Here is a 20008-nt window from a genome sequence, read left to right on the forward strand (position 1 = left end):
CAAACTCAAAGATAATGTCAACGTAGGCAATTTTTTTTACTTTGGAGGTAATCATGCAGTGGATTCTTCAGAAGATACCCCAAGGATGAAGAGCAAGTTGTTCTTTGAAACGTCGTGAGACATGCAGTCAATTACGCGGTGGAGAACCTGAGAATCCTACTGTATAATTACAGTAGGTTGGAGGATTAGGGAAGCGTATATTCGCACATGCCGTCGTCGCTGGGTTTAGAAAGGCCATCTGTTTGGAATAGTCATTCTGCGCCTCTCTACGACAGCTAGCTACGGGCGTGGGAAGATGCAGCCGGAACGCATCGTTTTTTTTCCTCACATTTTGCGTTTCTCTGAACTATGCTCTCATTTTGTGATAGAAAAATGTTTGTCGAGAAATCTTTTTTTAATCGAAATAGAAAGCTCGACTTTTCAATAAAAATTGAAATGTTTACCATAAGATTGATTAATGGAAAAAATCGACGGTTCTTTTTTTAAAAAGCTTGTACAATAAATGTTTATTATTCATGGAAAAACACTCAAACTACACGTTTGAGCGGTAGAAAAAATTTACTCAGAATACATTCTTGAATAATTATAATCATTAAATTAATTTTACTTCTAATTTTAATTATTATGATCAAAATTTTCGACTTCCGTAAAAGTTTTAGGAAATATCAGCCGAATGAGATACTCCATTGATGTTTGAGGCCCTGCCATCCCAATTTTACCGGCCCTTGGGACAAGTCAACGTCCGTGGGAAATTTATTTTTCTTCATTTGTATGTAACCAATGTAAGTTAAACCGATTCAGGCGTGAAATAGTGGAAGTTCGAAACATTGAAATGAAAGTTAGTTATACTTTTCCACTATTATTAAATACGTAGAACGGTTTTCGACTCACAGAGCCATTGTCAGGTACGAAAACTGTCCTCAATTCACCAGATGTGATTCGAAACGCGTTGCACGTGTTAAATAATTGTGGAAAAGTAGAACTACCTTTTATTCCAGTTCAACCAATATGTGACTGCTATCCTTTAAAATTATAATGGCACGAGTCAAGTACACACTATCTGCTGAATTGTACGTTTTATTTTATTCTTGTTTTTTTTATTCTTAGGTGGAAAAAATTCCTCTAATTTCCTCATAGGATTTTAATGCGTGAGGCAGCAGTGTCTCTGGTTGTTTATCAAATAAGTTTGCCTATTTTTTCTCCATCAATAGGCCATCGCCCATTTTCTGCCTGTCTTTGCATATCTTTCCTGTGTTTGACTGACCCAACCCTCATGATCTTTCCCACTAGTATCTTCCTATATTCATCTCCGTCTTTCTGCGTTATATCTCTTCCCTTTTCCATTTAGTATTCAATTCCCACCTGTAAAGAGGAGTGAGGTCGAAATTATTGCTTCATGGATGGCATTTCTAGGTTCTAAATTTGTTGGTTTTTTTTATTTGGAAATTAAACGTTGCCTTCAAAAGTTTCCTGTATTTTCCCATTTTTTTATTCTGATTGACACATCAGTTGTGTGAAAAAAGGCTGGTCTATTTCCGTGGAAGTTTCGGTGAATGTGCCAGTATTATAAATCAAAGTTTTCTCTACGTATTAATTATCGAGTGTTGAAGTGGGGTAGAGTTTTGAAATGAATGAGTATTAAGAGGTTACTTTTCGCTGCATAAGCGTATTAACCCTCGCGACAGACTATTCATGTAAGATAATCAGACAGTGCATTCACTAGCTTGCTTATCAGCAAGTGAATGATTACATTATTTTCTGGTTTGTTACTTTAGTTTTATTTGTGACCAATTTGTTTGAATTTTTAGTTCGTTGTGTAACATTTCTTCTAAATTGACGGTAGGTTTTATATCCCCCCCCCCCCCCTCGGACGGAGCTTTTGTGTCAAGTCATCAAGATAAAAAAAATCGATGATGCAATGGATTGCGTCTCCTCTAATTCTTGAACTTCTGCCAGATACGTTTCCATTCGGGAGAAGATAAGTTCTCCTCTTCCCTGAAGATAATTTACGGACGCAACTCCAAGGGCGTCAATGTGGGTGGGATTTTTGAGGAGGTGGATCTGTCATTATCCCTTTTTAATGGGCTATCTTTCCGTTCCACTGAAGAGGCCACCAAATTTTTCCACACGGCGATTTTAATACAAAACTTATTATTTTGTGTGGCCGTCGCTTCTACGCTTTCATCATGCATTTGCGTGCATTCATGCCTTTATTCGTATTTATGTATCAATAATCACTAAATCTATTCATCGCCGGCCTCGGTGGCAACGAGGTAAAGTCCTCGCCTGCCTAACAAGTTCTAGTACCGCCTGGGTATCCCCTATCTTGGGCATGGTTGTTCGTGCTGTTACCTTGTTGAAAATCCCGATGTAAAAGACCAACACGTGATGTTGAAGTTATTCGGGTTTCCCACCGGATGAAGCTCTCCATCTCTGCCGACGTTTCGATGGCCGTGTCGTCCATCGTCATCAGGGCTTCGTCATCGTCATCAGCCCTGATGACGATAGACGACACGGCCATCGAAACATCGGCAGAGATGGGAGCCTCATCCGGTGGGAAACCCGAAACAACTTCAATGTTATCGTACGCCAGGAAAGCCTCAGATCTTTCTACACCAATATGTGATGCTATCTGTGGTAGGGTAATAAATATAAAATAAATAAACTACCGCTAGATACGTATTTTAAGGCAAAATTAACCCACGAATCAGAATAACGATGGGTTGACTCTAGCGCAGTATCGTTGTAAAGAAAAATGGAGAATTCAGCTTGGAGGGAGAGGGGGTTGGTGTCCGCACATGTGTGGTGCAAGAGAGAAGATGTCGGGTGAGGCAAAGCAGACAAAACAACAACCGGCGGGCGGCGTCGAAAGACGAGGATCGGTCTGTTTTCCCGCCCGCATGTGTTGCGTTTTGGATGCGTGAGGGTAGGATACACACCCACGCGAATCCTATTACCCACCCGCCAGCTCACCCTGCGTGCTCTCCGGTCGTCAAATAAACTATCAGTAGAGTTGTAGAAACTTGAATGGATAGAAATCGAGGATGCATATCTTCCGCTCGAAATTAATTTTTTTTTAGAGATGATTCGCTTCGAACTGAAACTATGATCTTGAACTTTTCAGAGCATATAAAGTTGGCCATTTTCTACATTTACCTGTATCTCAAATTTGAAAATTTTAACTCTTAACTATTTTTCTCTGTTGTCATTCGTTTATTTTTGAGGTACTAGAAAATTTGAAAAGGATCTATTCTACTTATCTTGAACATTCATGATTATAGCATACTGTGTATTTGAGTAATCCTTCAACTAATAAGAGCGGTAGAGCGGGAGGTAGGCTTCCTTTTATGTAAACACTGGTATAAAGGTCTTCAGGAGGCGGGGGAAAGAAACCCTTTTGAGGAATTTTTTACTGCCCGTTGGATTTGACAAGGTTTACTAGTAATCTTGCAAACTTATTTGGGGGATCTCCTGGCATTGTGACTCAAGTAATTGCGTTCGAAAGTTTTTGAAAATGACCGCAGTTTTCAAATATTCATAATCCTGGAATCTACTGCAATTATTATTTTGGCTGGTGATTTATTTTGACGCTCTGTTCGACTGTATTTAAAAACCTTTTACAAGCTTTCGGACTCCAAATAAATAGAAATGTTCCCTTCCCTTTCTAAGAACAGTTACCTTTCAATTACATTCACTTGATTCGCATGCACAATTTTCCTGATACATCTTAAAATTTTCCATAATGTACTCTTATGAAATACTATGAAGTGATGCCGTATGACCTCAGTCTCGGATTAGTCGTAGTCCTGGAATCAAGTGCGATCATTATTTTGGTTGGTGATATACTTTTACACTTTGTTCGACTGTATTTAAAAATACCTTCAGTTTAACCTTTCTCCTTTTATTTTCCTCCACTTCTAACATTTAGCGCGCCTCTTTTGAGATTGAAGTGCTCATTTGGACAAGGATACACTTCGGAGAGTTTCATGCTGTGCACACTTACCATTAAGTTCGTTTGGTGATATATTTTATCTTTATGTCATGTTGTGTCCCATTCAAAAGAATGCTGTTTAACTCTTTCAAATTTTAACACTGAAGATGCACAAATAAATGCTGCGAATCTTCGGCAAGAAGATCGGTCTATTTTATTAGCAACCTATATCCATAATGACATCAAGATTTATTCGTTGTCTTGGGCGTGACTTAGTGGAATCGACTTTACATTAAAAAAAACTTTGTAATTCCACATAAATTTAATTCTTTGCGACATAGGATTCAGGTGATTATATCGTAATGTATTAAATTTATGTGGAATTATATAGTTTTTTTACATTTCATTATAAACAACAAGATTTGTTTATAATAGGTGTGTGTGACTTTAGTACTCGTAGATGGAAATTTTTAATTAAAAAGTGAATATCTCCATCGTGTGTTTGGACTTATCATGCCTCCGCATTTTCGTCCCCAGTAGTATTAGTTCCCTCCGCCTTCGTAGCTGAGGCTCCCTCGCTATATCCCGTCTCGACTCCGTTTACGAGTCGGCCATTGCCTCAGAGAGGTCGTCTATTACCGCCACTCCCGGTGCCCGTCCGGTGTTTGCCCCTTCCATTGTTGATCCGGATGATCTAGATAGGGTTTCGAATTCCATACGTATAAAACGAGGCAAGAAGGTTGGCCATACGTGGGCTTCTATTCCCAGTCATGGAAGAGACGGATAGGAAATAAGAGTGAAGAGTTGACTATGGGAGTAAATAAAATAGCGATTACATATCATTCCAGGAAATTTATTTTCCCCAGAACCTTTTGGCTGAAAATTGGCTTTGTTTTGTGTTTTTATTGAAGACTTTTCAACCCATAAAAAGTCATCAATAATTACGTAGTATGGGATTATGGTTAGGAAATAAGTTTCTTTTTTCATGACCTCAATTTATATCGTAATTAATATAATTTTGGAGTATAGGTCACGGAAATGAAATGCAAAAATGATTGCCGACGTTTCGACATTTTCTTTTATGTTCATCTGGGCTATGAATAATGATTACAATGTAATAATACATGAATGCATGAACGAAATAGGAGTGAAGAGTTGACTTTGGGAGTAAATAAAATAACATAGTCAATAAAATACGTTTTATTCCACGAGATTAATTTTCCGGAGGTCCTTTGGACTGAAAATTAGCCTCATTGTTAATGTGAGACTTCTCATGGGTTGATATATAAACTTGATTGATTGAACTAATTTGGGAGTGAACGAATAGTGGTTTAGAACTCTTTTCGTAGCGTGGAGAGGATGTATTGAAACTATACATTCAATTTGTAACGACAGGTTATTTTAATTAAATTCCTTTAGCTTCTGCGAGATTGTGACCAACTCCAGTAGCTTATGTTCACTCTTCTATTATTCTTTTTCTTATGTTTTTAACAATTTTTTCCATCCTTGGCTGAAAATTTATCACCTTGCTTCTTATACATCAAAATCAAGGTGTATAATTATGTAATTGATACCGCTCATGATTCATGAGTAACTTAAACTCCTGCTTTACTTTCTCTTCCCGGAAACGAAATTAATCCATCATATGATTGAAGTAATCTTGAAAAAAGTGCGTGGAATGTAAGTGATGTGATTCTCGCTTGAGATGGAGGTGTATGGTACATCTTTCAGTTTTTCCTTGAGAATTTATCTCAGCTGTATTGAAGCCTTATCACATTTTAGGGGGATGTTGTTTCCGTAAAATAGGAGGAATGAAAAATCTAATGGATTTGCTCTAAAAATGATAGTGCTTTGCATCGGACTAGGCGAGGCATGTGCAGTGAATGTACCCCGGTATTATAACTCAAAAGAAGATAGAACTCTCTAATACCGGGTATTTATGTCATTTATGAGTATCGTAACTCTTAATAGGCGTATATATTTAACTGTAGGTTCGAGTTTACTCGATGTAGGTTTTACATGTTCGAATTTTTACATTGGAGGATGTCATTAAGGGATGATATTTTCATATTTCATGAAGTAAGAAAATATTCCCTTTGAAGTCAATTTAAAAAGTTCTTGAAAGTTCTTTTGTGATTAATATACCATCGAGACCTTAGAAACCTAATCACTGATCAGTATTTTTAACATCTATAATACGTTTACTGTGGACATTTACCAATGCTTTGGGGAAAATACCCTTGTATGAATAACCCATCCATTGGATATTAGCCGGTTCTCATACCTACTAATGTGAATCATTTTCGACAGTTACGGATTACCTTAGAATTGGACGATTTCCTATTGATCACATTCGTATATCTAAGTTGTAGACCGATTTTCGGCACCTTGTGGGATAGTGCTAACTCGATAGGGCTAACACCTGGGACAAACAACGACAAGCCTGATGTGGAACGAACGCGTTAAGGATATAGGGGAGCCAATATCCCTTCCAGGTGATGCCTGTGGTTCCCAGAAAAGCTGCGGTTCCGAGAAATTCTTTAGCTTGGGGTAGCCTGATGGCGCTTTTTAGTGGCTTCCAAAACCCCGTCGACGACTATATTCTTTTAAGAGAGCATAATTACCTCGATTACGGCTCATCTTTTTGGCTGTTACTTTTCACTTTACTTTCACCATATTATTACTGACTTTGTGTTAGTCGTGATTTATCGATTTTGTCATTTAAAGTTATTGTTTGGGTAAACGAGGGGGAGAGAGGAAGAGAGTAGGTTTTGCTTTAGATAGAATGAAAGGGAGTAGGCTTTATTTTGAATCGAGGAGGGAAGTCAATGAGGGGAGGTGAGACTGCCGAAATACTTCGTGAAGCTCAATGCAAACCAGCCTAAATCGGTAGAAAACTTTAATAATTATAATAACAAAGTTATTTTCTTGGCTGCTACTGAAAGTGTTGCGTTTTTAAGTGTAATGAACTGTATCATGCGTCTCTTAATTGTATCGTTCACACTTCAGGTAATTTTGTTTTGAGTTGCTATCTTCTCTGAATGTTCATCAAATGAAAAAAAACATCCAGAAACAAAAAAAACGAGACTCAAAAAATTAGAAGAAGTAAAAGTTTTTCAATCGTCTTGGCATATTTGTGTATATTAGGGGTGGTAATTCTACCCCTAATGGCTCTCTCTCTCTCTCTGTCATTTGTGAGCTATCATGGCGTGCGGACGTGGCCATGACGTCTGGGAATGATCTTAGTATTCTGTAATAAATTGTTGTTGACTTGTGAATGCAGACCTTATTTGACTCACGGACACTACAATTCTTAATATTGATTAAACTGGGCATTGTACTATATTTCCACGAAGGTTTTTTTTCCGTACGACGCGTTTCGTTGTCAGCATATTATTCACAACGGTATCATGTTTAACAAATTTCGTCATTTTTCGTCAAATTCTTCGTATTCTTCACCCCGTACCATGTTGTAGTGGCAACGAAACACCACGTACGGGAATGATTTTTGACGACATACTGTTCAATATCTACTTTAATTAATATTAGTGTATCGTGTTTTCTATCGAATTCTCGTGTTTGAAACCACGCGAAATCCACTTGTTTTCCATGTTCTCAGTGTTCAGTTCCACTTTTCTAGTTGTCACACTTTTTTCGCCTCGTTGCTGCTTCTTTATTTTACTATACGACAAGTACTACGTAAAAATTAGCAAAGAGGATGGGAATAGTCGTCAAGATGCTCTATAAAAAGTGAATTTAAAAGAATAAAAATAAAATAAGTAAATTATGGATATATACTATGGCAAATATGTTCAATCTATCCAGTTCTTTCTTCTTCTTCATCCGTCAACTTTGTATAAAAAGCTTGTAGAAGCGACTGGGTCCGCTAAAACCGCGTGCTCGATAATCAAGGCGTGTTTGATACCTGGATGAGAAGGTTTCGGCGATGACCTGGGGCTCTAGTGAGCCCCAGGGCGGGATATGCGGTAGGAAACCGGTTTGGGCGGCAACTTACTCCCCTGAATACCTTATTATCGCTCTCTTTCTGAGAGAGTTTTGGCATTTCATTTCTCCGCCGAATGATCCTATAATGTGTGATGATTGAGCCTAAATTCGCTTGGATACAACCGATCGAGGAAAGCGTAGTAGCGTATTGTAATTTTGAGCTTTCGCGCTAAATTGGCAAAGTAATTAAGCTGCTTTAACGAGTTACTTTTTTTGCTTGCAAAATAGTCCATGAAAGTGTTATGCCGAGATAAATATTCTTTTTATTCGTCGCGTAGTGTCCATATTATCTGCGTCGAGTTTCATATTTTTCAGTTTTTACACTTTTTACGCCTCGTTACCTCTTGTTTATTTTACAATAAAATAAATATAATGCAAAATCCACGTTAAATGATGAATATGATGGGAATTATATTTAAGAAACTGTAATAGAAGTGAACATAAGAAAAAGAAAATAAGTGAATGGTGGGTAGATAAAATGTCAAACTTCACTAAATATATTGATCACTATACACTCGAACGAAACTGTTCTCTGACTGTTATAGTCCACACTCTCACCACACTGGATAAAACATTATGATCTCCAAAAGGATAGACAGAGGTGGATTTGGATACAAATCGGAAAGATCGTGAATGATGAGAAGAAGATAAGTCGAAAAAAATTCCACCAGTCGTAAGAAGACATCGGCAAGACATATTGTAGACTACAATGAAAATTCCACCTTCTGAAGCAACTGTAAAATGGAACTAGGAATCGGAGAACAGGTTCGTTCTTGTGTGACGAATAATGGTTGGTCGAACTTACCATGCGAACCTCTATTGCTCAGCGCTTATTTTGGCTTTGTGACTGTGACATCAGTTAATTTTCTGGTGATATCAGTTAATTGAAAGGGAAAACTGCCGCTTGACTGACGGCGGAATTTTAGGGAACTAATTCCCACGGTCGAGAGGAAACTCCACCCAGATTCCCTACCGCCTCTCGTCACGTTTGTTTATTTTCGTTGTACCTGGATACGTGAATGGTGACTCACTGTCGCTACCTCATTCATGCCCTGCCCTGAAATGGGAATAATATAAAATGAATATATATCGTAGAAATCTCACACTGTACGTACTACATCACCAAGCGAGATCTAGTACTTTGAGGCGGGAACTTCCATTAAATTTAGATTTTCCCTTTGTTACGCTTTTTACTCCTCATTGCTTCTTGTTATTCAAAGATAAAGCAAGTATATTTATAAATAATCCATTAAACGTAACAAATATGATGGCTATAATCGGTAAGAAACTTTATAAGAAGTGAATACAATAAAATAGAATAAGCAAATGATGGATAGATAATATGGCAAAATGCACATTTATGACAGAATGCGTATAGATAGCAATATTATGTAGGGATTAGCGAATGCGAAGATTTTATCATTTTTAACTTTCAGTGATAATTGAAGGGCATATGTTTCCTCCGTTCGTGGAAAATTTAACTTGAGCGATTTTTTAAATGCTCACTCAGCGGCTTTTTCTTTAAATTGATGAATTGATTGAGGGTTTTCTTCTGCCAAAAAAACAGGAATTTGCTGAGGATTGACTATCATTCGGTCGTTTGCAGTTATTATTCAGCGTACAGATTGCCTTTTCGCTTCGCGTTAAGTTGTTAAATCCGGAAACTGGAATTTTCTCCAGGCATTCTCAGGAGGTGAGAAAATGACGTTGCTAAAAGATCTTGCTTCTTGACTCCTGATAAGTCTCTCCTGGAGTGCACCGCTAGTGAAGTTGTTTGGTACGACTTATTACTGATATTAATAGAGTTCAGATTATTATTTATAATAATGCATTACAATATGACCTACTTTATCTCGCTTTTAAATGAGCTGGGTAATTTAGCTTTCGCGATGAATAAAATAGAAGCGGTTTCATAATGCTATTAGTTACCTAGCGGCTAGATTAGTGAAACGAGTTGTTGCCAAAAGAGCTGCTTTTCCTCTTTATTAATGGGCCGAGTCATCTTTACCTTAGCGTAGATTAAAATTGAGCTTAAACTTAGTAAATACGTAGTAGACAAGTTTTTTCGAGTAATGGAAAAAATAATGTTGCGTTTTATCCTTAACTCCCGATCAAGCGACGCATGGAATCCTGCATTTCCATTTTAGCCTCCTCGGTAATGCCGCCACCCATCATTTCCCCGTTTTCTTGGCCCGAAATGGTAGTGAGATAGTCGGCTCGTCGCAGTCAGTTTTTACCCTTATTGTCGTCGCCATTCTCTGATATCACCATTCCAGCCTTGGACTGGGAGTTTTTTTTTCGTCGAAAGGGAAAGAGAGAGAGTTTAAGTCTCCATCCTGTCGCGTATTTTTCTACTCCCTGGCGAATGAATTCACTCATCTCTCCCCTGTCGCATAGTCAGTTTTCCCGCGAAAGGTGCGTTCAGAGAAAAAGCTCGGTGATACCGCCGAAACAAGCTTGCCCATTGTCAAGGCCCGTATTTGTTTACCTTGCCGCTCCTTGTTCTTTCCGATACCGTGGTAACCCCCCTCTATCAGTTCACATCCTGTGTGCGGTGAAGAGTGTTTGCTCATGGGAGACCACTCAGTTTTGGGTTTCACGGCGTCAGCTCGAGTTTGAAAAGGGGTGAAGGATTTTTTGGTCCATATCGGCGTAGCCCAATTTGCTTTCGTTTGTACGACGTGGTGAAAAAATTTTTATCGTCGATTTCCAGGAAATTTCCGTTTTTTTCCGCTTGGTTCTTCTGCCAATGCTTTTTATATTTCGAGGAAGGCAGGTGAAGACGCGTTGGCCAAAGTAATGGATGAAGAAGCTTTTGGAAAGGATTATCGTTTTGAGGAAGGATAGGAAGCTCATTGGAACGATAGCTATTGACGGGAGAATATTGGGCGACTTTGATGTAAGTGATGGGAAATTCTTAACGTTTGTACATTTTATGAAATTACTTAAATATCACCTGAAAAAGGGATGAAAAATTGAGTGTGAGTCTCTCCTTACCTTTCCGTGGACCACTACACCACCAGGTCCACTGGCATGGCCATCGACCGACTTAATTTCGGAGGGCTGATATTATTTGTATCTTCACATGTTGCTGATGCCGGCGAATGATAAGGGATATAGTTGGAAATTGCCAAAGCCGCAGATTTAAGTTATGATTAAGTAGTAGAACCCTACATCTATCAAATCGGCGATCCTGTTTCGGCGGAACCATCGGACCGGGAGAGTCCATCCGGTTTGTGGAGGTGTGATGGTATTTGTTAATAATTTCTGTAATTCAACGCATGTCGTGGAATATGAATTAAAATTTCCTGAATTTTGTTCGCCGCCTCTGTTCGTTTACTATCGAATGCTTCGTTGTTGCATACCAGGTCATTTGATAACGAATTCTCCTGAGCGCGGAATCAATGTTGCTCCCCTATCAACGGAAGCGGATTAATCAAGAAGCCTTGGCTGCCGAAGTTGCCAACACCTCTCAATACTTTAGAGCATTTCCTTCCACCGCTAGCTCAGTTATCCGCTTCGAAGTGAGCTTCGAGTGAGATTTTTAACTTTATTTGGTCACATGCTTCCCATGTTGCAAGTTCAGAGAAATTTGCCGGCGTCCAAAAAATATTTCCTCCTATCTTATGATTTCCTTGAAACGTATGATGACACCTGGAGCCAGTTTCATCATAAGATAAGAACGAACAGACATACACTCGTTATGGTCGGTCGTAATGCTCCCAAATATTAGCTGTTACTTTGGTGAGCAAATGTAAACTGAACAACTACATAGTTGATTTTTTGTATTATATTAATATTCTATCAAAAAAGGGAATTGATTAGTCTCGAATCTGGACGCACCACATTTAGGAATTCATTAGTCTTGATGAAATGTATGGTGAAAGAGAAAAATAGTGGCTTTTTGGTACTCGGGTATCCCCATTAATATTCATAAGTTCTCACTGGAACAAGTTAATTTGCGTTGAACAAAATAATGTTAGTAAGAAATTATATAGGTGTGCCAATAAAAATATTTTATTGAAAATGTTTGGGAAGGAGAATGTTTGCTTTAGGAGGTATTTTCCACCCATAATAAACCTAGCATAAAATGGAACTTGCACATTTTGAGCTTAATTTTTCCATATGATCTTCTTCTGAGAGGTCAAACTAGATGGCTGTTGTCTCAAAAATTTATCTAAAACATTTTTATGTTCTTATTATTTTTTCATCCTCAGGTTGTGTTAGATCAGGTCGTCTTAATTAAATCAAATGGAAGTTAATTGAATCGTCAAGGAAAAGGGGGCAAGAAGTAGGGTAATTTTTCGTTGGAGAGGTTAAGCACTTGGTAACTATGTTTTAATGTTCCATTGGCTACTTAGTAGGAATGTATATTCTCATGACAAATATCTCGCTACGAAGCCACTCTTGGAACTTGAAAGCCTATCAAATGATGGCAATTCGCTGTCTAGTCTTCCCGCATGTTCCGAGTAGTAAGAATGGAGTAGAGAAACTGTTTGGGATCGAATGAGGCTCGCATTACGTGGTATATTTGTTATTTCAGCCTAAAATGCCTGGTATAAATTTTCATTGGAAATAAAATACCCCACTCGGAATTTAAATGGACATATTGACTAATAACGATTCTGCTTTTCCTCGGCTTTGGTAATAGGAAGCGGTTTTCGCTAAGACTATATGGAGGAGGTAGGATTTCCGTTACAAATTGAGACAGATTTTAGTAGGTCCTATTATGACTAATGGGAAAATAAACTCTTGCTTAATTTCACCCATGGTGTTAACCAGTAGGAAATAAAAAATTAGTTATATTTTCACATTCATTTCATTCTGCTTGTTTATGTTTGAAGCCTTATTGTCAGTGTATCAGAATGTTTTGTATTACTCCCGCTGCGTAGAAATACATATTTTCGCTCGTTTCATCTGAAGATCGTCACGCGGTACATTTAATTGTACGAATTGTTCCTTGAACCTTCGCATCAGGAAATATCGTCTTTTAAATCGTGGAATTGAATTATAATGTAAAATTAAAATAAAACGTGTTCTAATGTCGTTGGGACAAATATACACCTTTAAGTACATTCGTTTCATAATATATCTCAACGTGTTAAACGACATTAACAGATTAGTTATATAGTGAATGTCGTATTTAATCCTCGTTTTCAATGAGTTCCTAGTGTAAAAGTTTGTGTTCTTCCAATCATGCTTGTCGGCACTTTGTTCAGCTCAGAGAAAAATCTTTTTTTAAGCATCTCTACCCCGCTTTGTGTATACTTACACGCTCCACCCAAATCTTCTGCATCCGCTGCATTTCATTTTAAAGTTTCCTCTGCTCGCCCACCATGCCTAGCACTTCTTCGTTACTCTTTCCCTCCGTCCATGTCTCCTTCTCAACTCTCCTTCACGCCCTTACCTCGAACGCCTCCAGTGCTTTCTCGTCCTCTTTCCTCAGCGTCCAAGTATCTGCGCCATATCGTACCATTTAACTTCAACTGATTGAACGGAAAAGTTGTGGCAAATACGACTTTTCTTCCTCTGAATTTGTCAACTGAGGTTTTACTGTATTCAATGCCATTGTATTATAGTGCTCAAGCATTTTTTTGGATCCGCGGCTTCATTCCATTAGTAGCATAGGTGCCTCGTACCGTCACGTCCATCTTTACGAGCGGAAACCGCCATAAAATTATTGTCGCATCGACCGGGTCTTTCCTCGATACAATACCCCCCGCGTCGTACACGTGCATGGATACTTCTTTGCTTTTCATTTCCTCCCATTCTCCTTCCTCAGCATGTAATGGAGTGCTGTTTGGGTATACACTTCCCGTCTTGAGTGCAGCTACTGACCTCGTCTAGCGTTTAATCACCCCTTGATTTGAAAAAGTATCTATCCCATGACTCTCCGTATCCCATTGCTTTTAATTTCCTTTTTATACCTCCTGAACGATCGCTGGGAAAATACTCTTTGCTGCTTTCGTCTTAAAATTAATCTAATCGTTATCGATACTGAACTAAATTCTATGAAGCCGAAGTCACGCGTATTTAATATCGGTAGCATTCCCTAGTTATAAATAAGTAATTTGTTATGTTCAGAATATGTTCTGCTCGGGATAAGGTCGGGGTCGATGACAAAAAAGGCTGCTGCCCTCTCCCGTATTGTCGGCCCGCCTGTTCTTGTCCATCGCCTGGGGAATGTGCTCGTACAACCCTATTTGTGGGATTACATTGTTTTTGTAAATGGTGAGCATAGCATCATTTCATCCTGATGATGATGGGTAAGTCGTCCGTTGAAACGTTGGTATTATACAACGTTGGAATTAAAACCGGTGAAAATCCCGAGTAGACTTCAAGTAATTACATCTGTAATTTGAATTAAAAATATCCGCTTTTAACCTAGGCTGTCATTGTTAACTGAATTGAATCACAGTCTAGTCTTTGTCGAACGATAGCACGCTTGTTATCAGAGAGCTACAAATAAAAGAGAACTGCGGCATTCATTTTGGTTACTGTGACTTTAGTGAAGGTGGATGTTTATGTCGCAACAAATAAAGTTAAGAGTTTTACATAATTAGGTATATGTTAATCAAGTCACTCTTAAATTGCGAAACCGAGTTCTTCTCCGAAGACTCTTCAGTCCAAAAGACACTTTTGAGAGAGACATCTGGCCCTTCGGTATCTTTCTGGAATCGGAAGCTTTAACTCGCAATAAATTAGGTTAGAACTCGTTAAACTTCTCCGTGCTTCCGGAGAAATTCCCAATACAGCTGTGTCGGGAGACGATAGAAAAAAAAACTCGCTTTCGAAAAAACATTTCCATCGTCAGAATGCCGAAGATTTTTGATTGAAGAATTGAGTACCCTCGTTTTATCTTCTCCCGTGCTATAAAAGATTGCGGCTTTGAAGGGGGAAAAGCGGTTTTTGGTATGATGGGAATAAATTAACCGTAGCTGGTGAAGACGAGAAGGATAAAAAAATTGAAGGCGGTAGTGGACATCCGAGAGTCATCTTCCCTAATCTTTTCGAAATAGGCAGCCTTATGAGCGCTTCGCTGCGGGTGATGCTTGGATACCAGTATATATGTCTTCCATCATGGGCTAAATTTAAGCCTAGCTAACCCTCCGTCGGCTATGTCTTCGCATATCCTTTTAAAAAGCAAGTTGTAAGGAGGGTTACAGGCGGCTGCACCAAATCAGCATATTTACAGCTATTTGTGTACCATGAATACATTGTATTCGGAGGGGAGTTATAATGGAAAACATGACCTTAAACTTCTAAGAAAAGAATCGCCGAACTTGACACAGGATTTAGCCTCTTTAGTTTCGAATGCCTGGTTCCGATCCGGACTACTTACGCCTACGTAACGCTTGACACCAAAGATGCGACCGAATATTTGTGTGTTCATACTTTGGGTTATAACTTATTAGTAGCTTCGAATGCTGAAGGGCCCTGTGGCGCAACGGATAACGCGTCTGACTACGGATCAGAAGATTCCAGGTTCGAATCCTGGCAGGGTCGTTATTATTTTTTTCCCCAGAAAATTTTTTAAATACGAGACCCCTTTTTGACAGATATGGTGTGAAGGAAATATTTAAAATACACCTCGAAAAATTATGAGATAGCATTGCTACATAAGTTGAGATAGATTGTAAAAATTTTGAAAATGTTTTATTTTTTCGTTTACAGCCTAAGTATAAACGCATGTTTTTAAAATTATACTCGTATGTGTTGTACTATTATTGTAATTCATTTTTATTAGGCGATGCTTTTTTAATCATTATTAGTGATGCCTTTTGAATATGTCCTCGATGTCATCTCTGCCTATTAGTGATCTCCTTTTATATAATTTTATTTAAAAATGATTTTGATGATGATTGGATACTACGATATGTTTTGTCATCATGGATGATTCCATAGTTTGGGAAAACGTTCGCTGGACCATTTCATGGTCAAGATTCTGTCATTTTTTATGTGTTTGCTATTGAACGTAAAATTATATGCTTCACTAATGGATGACACTCATGAATGCACATAATTTTCACTTGTAATTTCATGTTACTTTCTTTTCAATATCGTCATCACCGTGATATGAAAAGTGTTTAGTAATGTATTGCTCGGGGATAAGCTTAATTGTCAACCTAATTGAACGAAAAATGAAATTGGACAACAGCTTCACCAGTGTGGGTTGTCCTGAAAGTAGTCGGTGCCCATATTTTTCTTTTGTAGTAGCCTCAGTTCTGCATTTGAAAAATTTGTGGCACCTCATGTCTCTTTTTAAATGTATCTCATACCTTACATGACAATTATTACATATCGTGGAATACTATCGTACATCAAAGGGATGTGGTTTGGTAGGAGTGGGTTAGTGGAGTGGTATTATTGGTATCTCTGAATGGTTTTCTCAAGTAAGACCTATTGAAATCTCGTTATTGGTAATCGCTTACTCATAGCAATGATCTATAAACTGCTCAATCATCAATTCTGTTTACACAGTGCTATATCAGGGGAGCTCCAATTATCTCAGGCATTGAAATCTTTCATTGTATGCCATCTTCACAATTCCCACTTTAAGAATGGCATATGAAAGTATATACTGCCGAACTTTGCGGATTCCCTATGGGATTCGCCGATGATTGGATTGTCGCCGGTGATGTCACAGTTGAGGAAGCAGGGTACTCGATACAGTCTTTTACTATACAGTCTAATAGTTTCTTCAAGTCTACAACTGTCTACAACTGAATTCTTGGGTTAATTTTGAGACGAGCATCATCTTCTACAACCAAAACAACCTTCGTGGTGAGTGCTCGTAACAGAGGTATTTCTTGCTTGAAGGCGATGGTTCCTTTGCCCCGCCCTAAGAACGATTTATTTTACGTCTGACGTTTTGGGGGATGTTTCCGACATTAAAAGCATTTGTCAGCAATCCAAGGTGTAGAAATTTAGTGCGTGCTACCTCAAATTAAGCTTTCACCGTGGGCACATTTTCTATCATACTACAAACTTTTAAGGAAGGTTTTTCCTCTCGGGGCAGTGGAATAGTTGAGTCGTCTACTCGCGAAGCCTTGTCTTCTTCTTTGCCCGGGACCACTTATCCATTAGTAGGAGGGGCAGAGAGCGATTTACGTCGTGAATTATTACCCTTGATTGGGCTTTATTTACGCTGCTGGGAGCATCGGGAAGTATAGGTGCACGCGTACCCTTTTTGTTCCTGGAGTTCCGCCTATGTTGTACTCGAGGCCCCGGGGGCAGTCCTAGAGAATGTCACCATCGGCTGACAGATGGCTCTTCCGTTGAGGGGGGCCAATCTTCTCTCGGGTAAGAGAGCTTGGAGATTGCGGGCGATTGATATGACCGTTCCTTTGGGGTCAATGACAAAAAAGAGGCTGCTGCCCTTTCTCGTAACGACGGCCCGCCATCTCTTGTCCCTCGCATAGGGAATGTGCTTCAACAACCCTATTCGTGGGATTGCATTTTTTTGTATTAAGGGTCGCAGCGCGGTTGGTTTATTTTCTAGTGATGTCAGCCGGGATGTCATCCGCTCTCGTTGGGAATAAAGGGAGAAAGTGGACGCCGAGAGAGCGCGGATCTTATGAGTTCCCGGCTTTGTCTTGCTCCGAGTACCTACATCCGCAGCTTAATAGGTTAAAAAGGAAGCGGACGCTAGTGGTCTTGGGATTTTCTCTGCATTTTTCCAGTTTCTTCAGTGCGCGTGGGGATCGGGTTGGTGTGGTGGCTTGAGTGTTGGCTTCCCACCCCGTGGGCTCGGGTTCTAATCCCGGCGGTGGCAGAGAATTTTCAGAGATTGCCTTATCCGTTCTTGAATCTTGTGTGGAGGACATTTCAAGCGTAACTCTCCGTCCGTCGGATGGGACGTTGAGCTGTGGTCCCCTTGGTGCCTTTCGTTTAGGGCAGGCTAATGCTGACGCCGCACAGTGGGCTGAAATCGAAAAAAGCTGGCCAAAAATGATTTTTTTCACTTTTTAATTTGGAAAAAACTAATATATTTTCAAATTATAGAATGATCAGTGACCACATTACTGAAATAATTTTATTTATAACTAATTTTTTTTAAAGCAGGAGACATCTGTCAATTTAATGAAAAATGATCGCAAAATGTTTTCCCCATTTTTTGAAAAAATTGACGGAAGTTTTTTTCTACTGTTGCGTTATGTTTAAAAATGCCTAAATTTAAATCATTACATAATAGAAATTGACATTTTTAGAATCCATTGTAGTGAAAGTTTTAATTCTAGCGATAATATTTATAAGTTTTATTTAAACAATTAAAATGTCCTATTTTTCACGTATTCTTAGCATAATGTAGAGAAAAACTTAATGTTTTTCACTTTGCTTCACGAAGTGTTTAGCACCACGTTATAAAATGAAGTGTCAACTTTAGTTATCAATTGAAAAATCCTGCCCCAATTTGCCACCCCGCCTCTCCCATCAAGTTACGTGCATGAATGTCCAACCGCCCGACGCGGTGGTTAGATGCTAACCTTTGTTCAGACTTAGCTGTAGTCGACGATAATTCGCCGAAAGTGAGGCGAAATTAGAGTTGTCTACTCTTATATACTTTGTATACATTTAGCATGCCATATTAGTCTTGTTGTTCCAATTTTTCCAAGGGCACATTACGATTTCCTTCATAAGTCATATAATGGACTCAACGATTGCGCCGGCAAGTCAGATTCTTGTTCCGGGAAGCGGGCGGCTGCAAAGAATTATATATTAATTCTTGGAAAGCCCAGTTCTTAACACTACACACTTGCATATTCTGCTATCCGTACTCTTCTAGACCTTTTATAACTCCCATCAGCTCAGACACTGGAAAGGGCACACGTGTGGCGGAGCGCCGCCCGTGGCGGGCACTACCCTGCCGACCACGTTAATCCCTATTGTACCCGAAAACCCAACCACCGTGTTATGATTCTTATCTGGCGTTAAAGAAGTTCTGTACTCGTTTCATAACTGTCCCTTTGTAGAAATGCCGCTTATTGCTTTATTGCCTCGATCTATGAAAGAGTTATTGCACTGTTGAGGATCGCTTCCCTTCGCACGGGGTTTTCCACAAATGCTTCTCTCCAATTGGTTGAAAACTATTCTCTTCCACAATTTTACCGAGAAAATTAGTCATTTTGTCTTCGTGAGTGCGAAAGAATGTGCGTGCTTGTGCTATGGAAGCGAAGAGCGAGGATTATTTTCCCTATATCGTGACATTTCAGCGTTGAGGCCGAACTAAGTACCACTAGTGAAGGATATCTCGGAACGATAAAAAGGTACGTTTTCCAAGTAAAATATCTCTGTGATCGTGTGTATTGTTTAGGGAAATATGTTCTAATTTCGCATTCCTTACGCGGTGATTTAGATTGTTAATATTTCGGATGAGAGAAAATGGAGCGCATGAAAGTAACCTGCAAAGGAATACATGACGTTATTGTTAATGAAAGTGGAAATTCGCTGTCTTCAAAACGTGAATTGCCCTTCAATATCTTTCAGATAAGTTAAAATTGGGGATAGACGAGAAGACAAAGGAAATGTTGAAGAATGTCATGGATAAATACGTTTTCAATGGGTATATCCAGATATGGAAAGAATACAAGAGAACCAGTGTCAGGTTTGTAGTAAAATTTCGATGTTGTTTAGAGAAGGATATACCGCTCCCAACAGATATGCATGAATCTCTTCTTGAGACTCCTTGTCAAAGCATGGTCAAGGCACGACTAATGATGGGAACACAGCCCGACGTATTTTCTGAACCTAAGCTAACATCAGAAATTACCGGTATGTTTACCATCAAAAAGTCATATTGTATAGATTTTTATTTATTAATTCCAAAATTTGTTATGAATATTTAAAATTTTTTGGAAGAAGGATTTGGTGAGGACTTTTTTTCCTTTTTAAATAGGCATTAGCGAGGAACTCATCTCAAGGTTTACCTTTATTTTAAAAGCTCTGACATCTGGACTTGAGATAGATTACGCCAATTTCAGCGAGTACCGCTCAGAAACTCCATCCCTTTTTGTGGATATGTATCCGTGATACTACATGCCTCCCACGGTGCACAAAGTGCAGTTTCATGCA

The 20008-nt window shown here is 38.9% G+C and overlaps 1 protein-coding gene and 1 non-coding gene across 3 annotated transcripts in view; both read left to right on the forward strand.

Annotated features, from left to right (window-relative positions):
• Positions 1–20008, forward strand: part of LOC124159030 (E3 ubiquitin-protein ligase MYCBP2-like) — a 324405-nt gene that overhangs the window by 107694 nt on the left and 196703 nt on the right. The gene's annotated exons all lie outside the window — the stretch shown is intronic.
• Positions 15370–15442, forward strand: Trnar-acg. The gene has a single exon. It is a non-coding gene; the product is annotated as a tRNA-Arg (tRNA).

Source organism: Ischnura elegans, chromosome 5 (assembly GCF_921293095.1).
Source record: "Ischnura elegans chromosome 5, ioIscEleg1.1, whole genome shotgun sequence".
Lineage (NCBI taxonomy): Eukaryota > Metazoa > Arthropoda > Insecta > Odonata > Coenagrionidae > Ischnura > Ischnura elegans.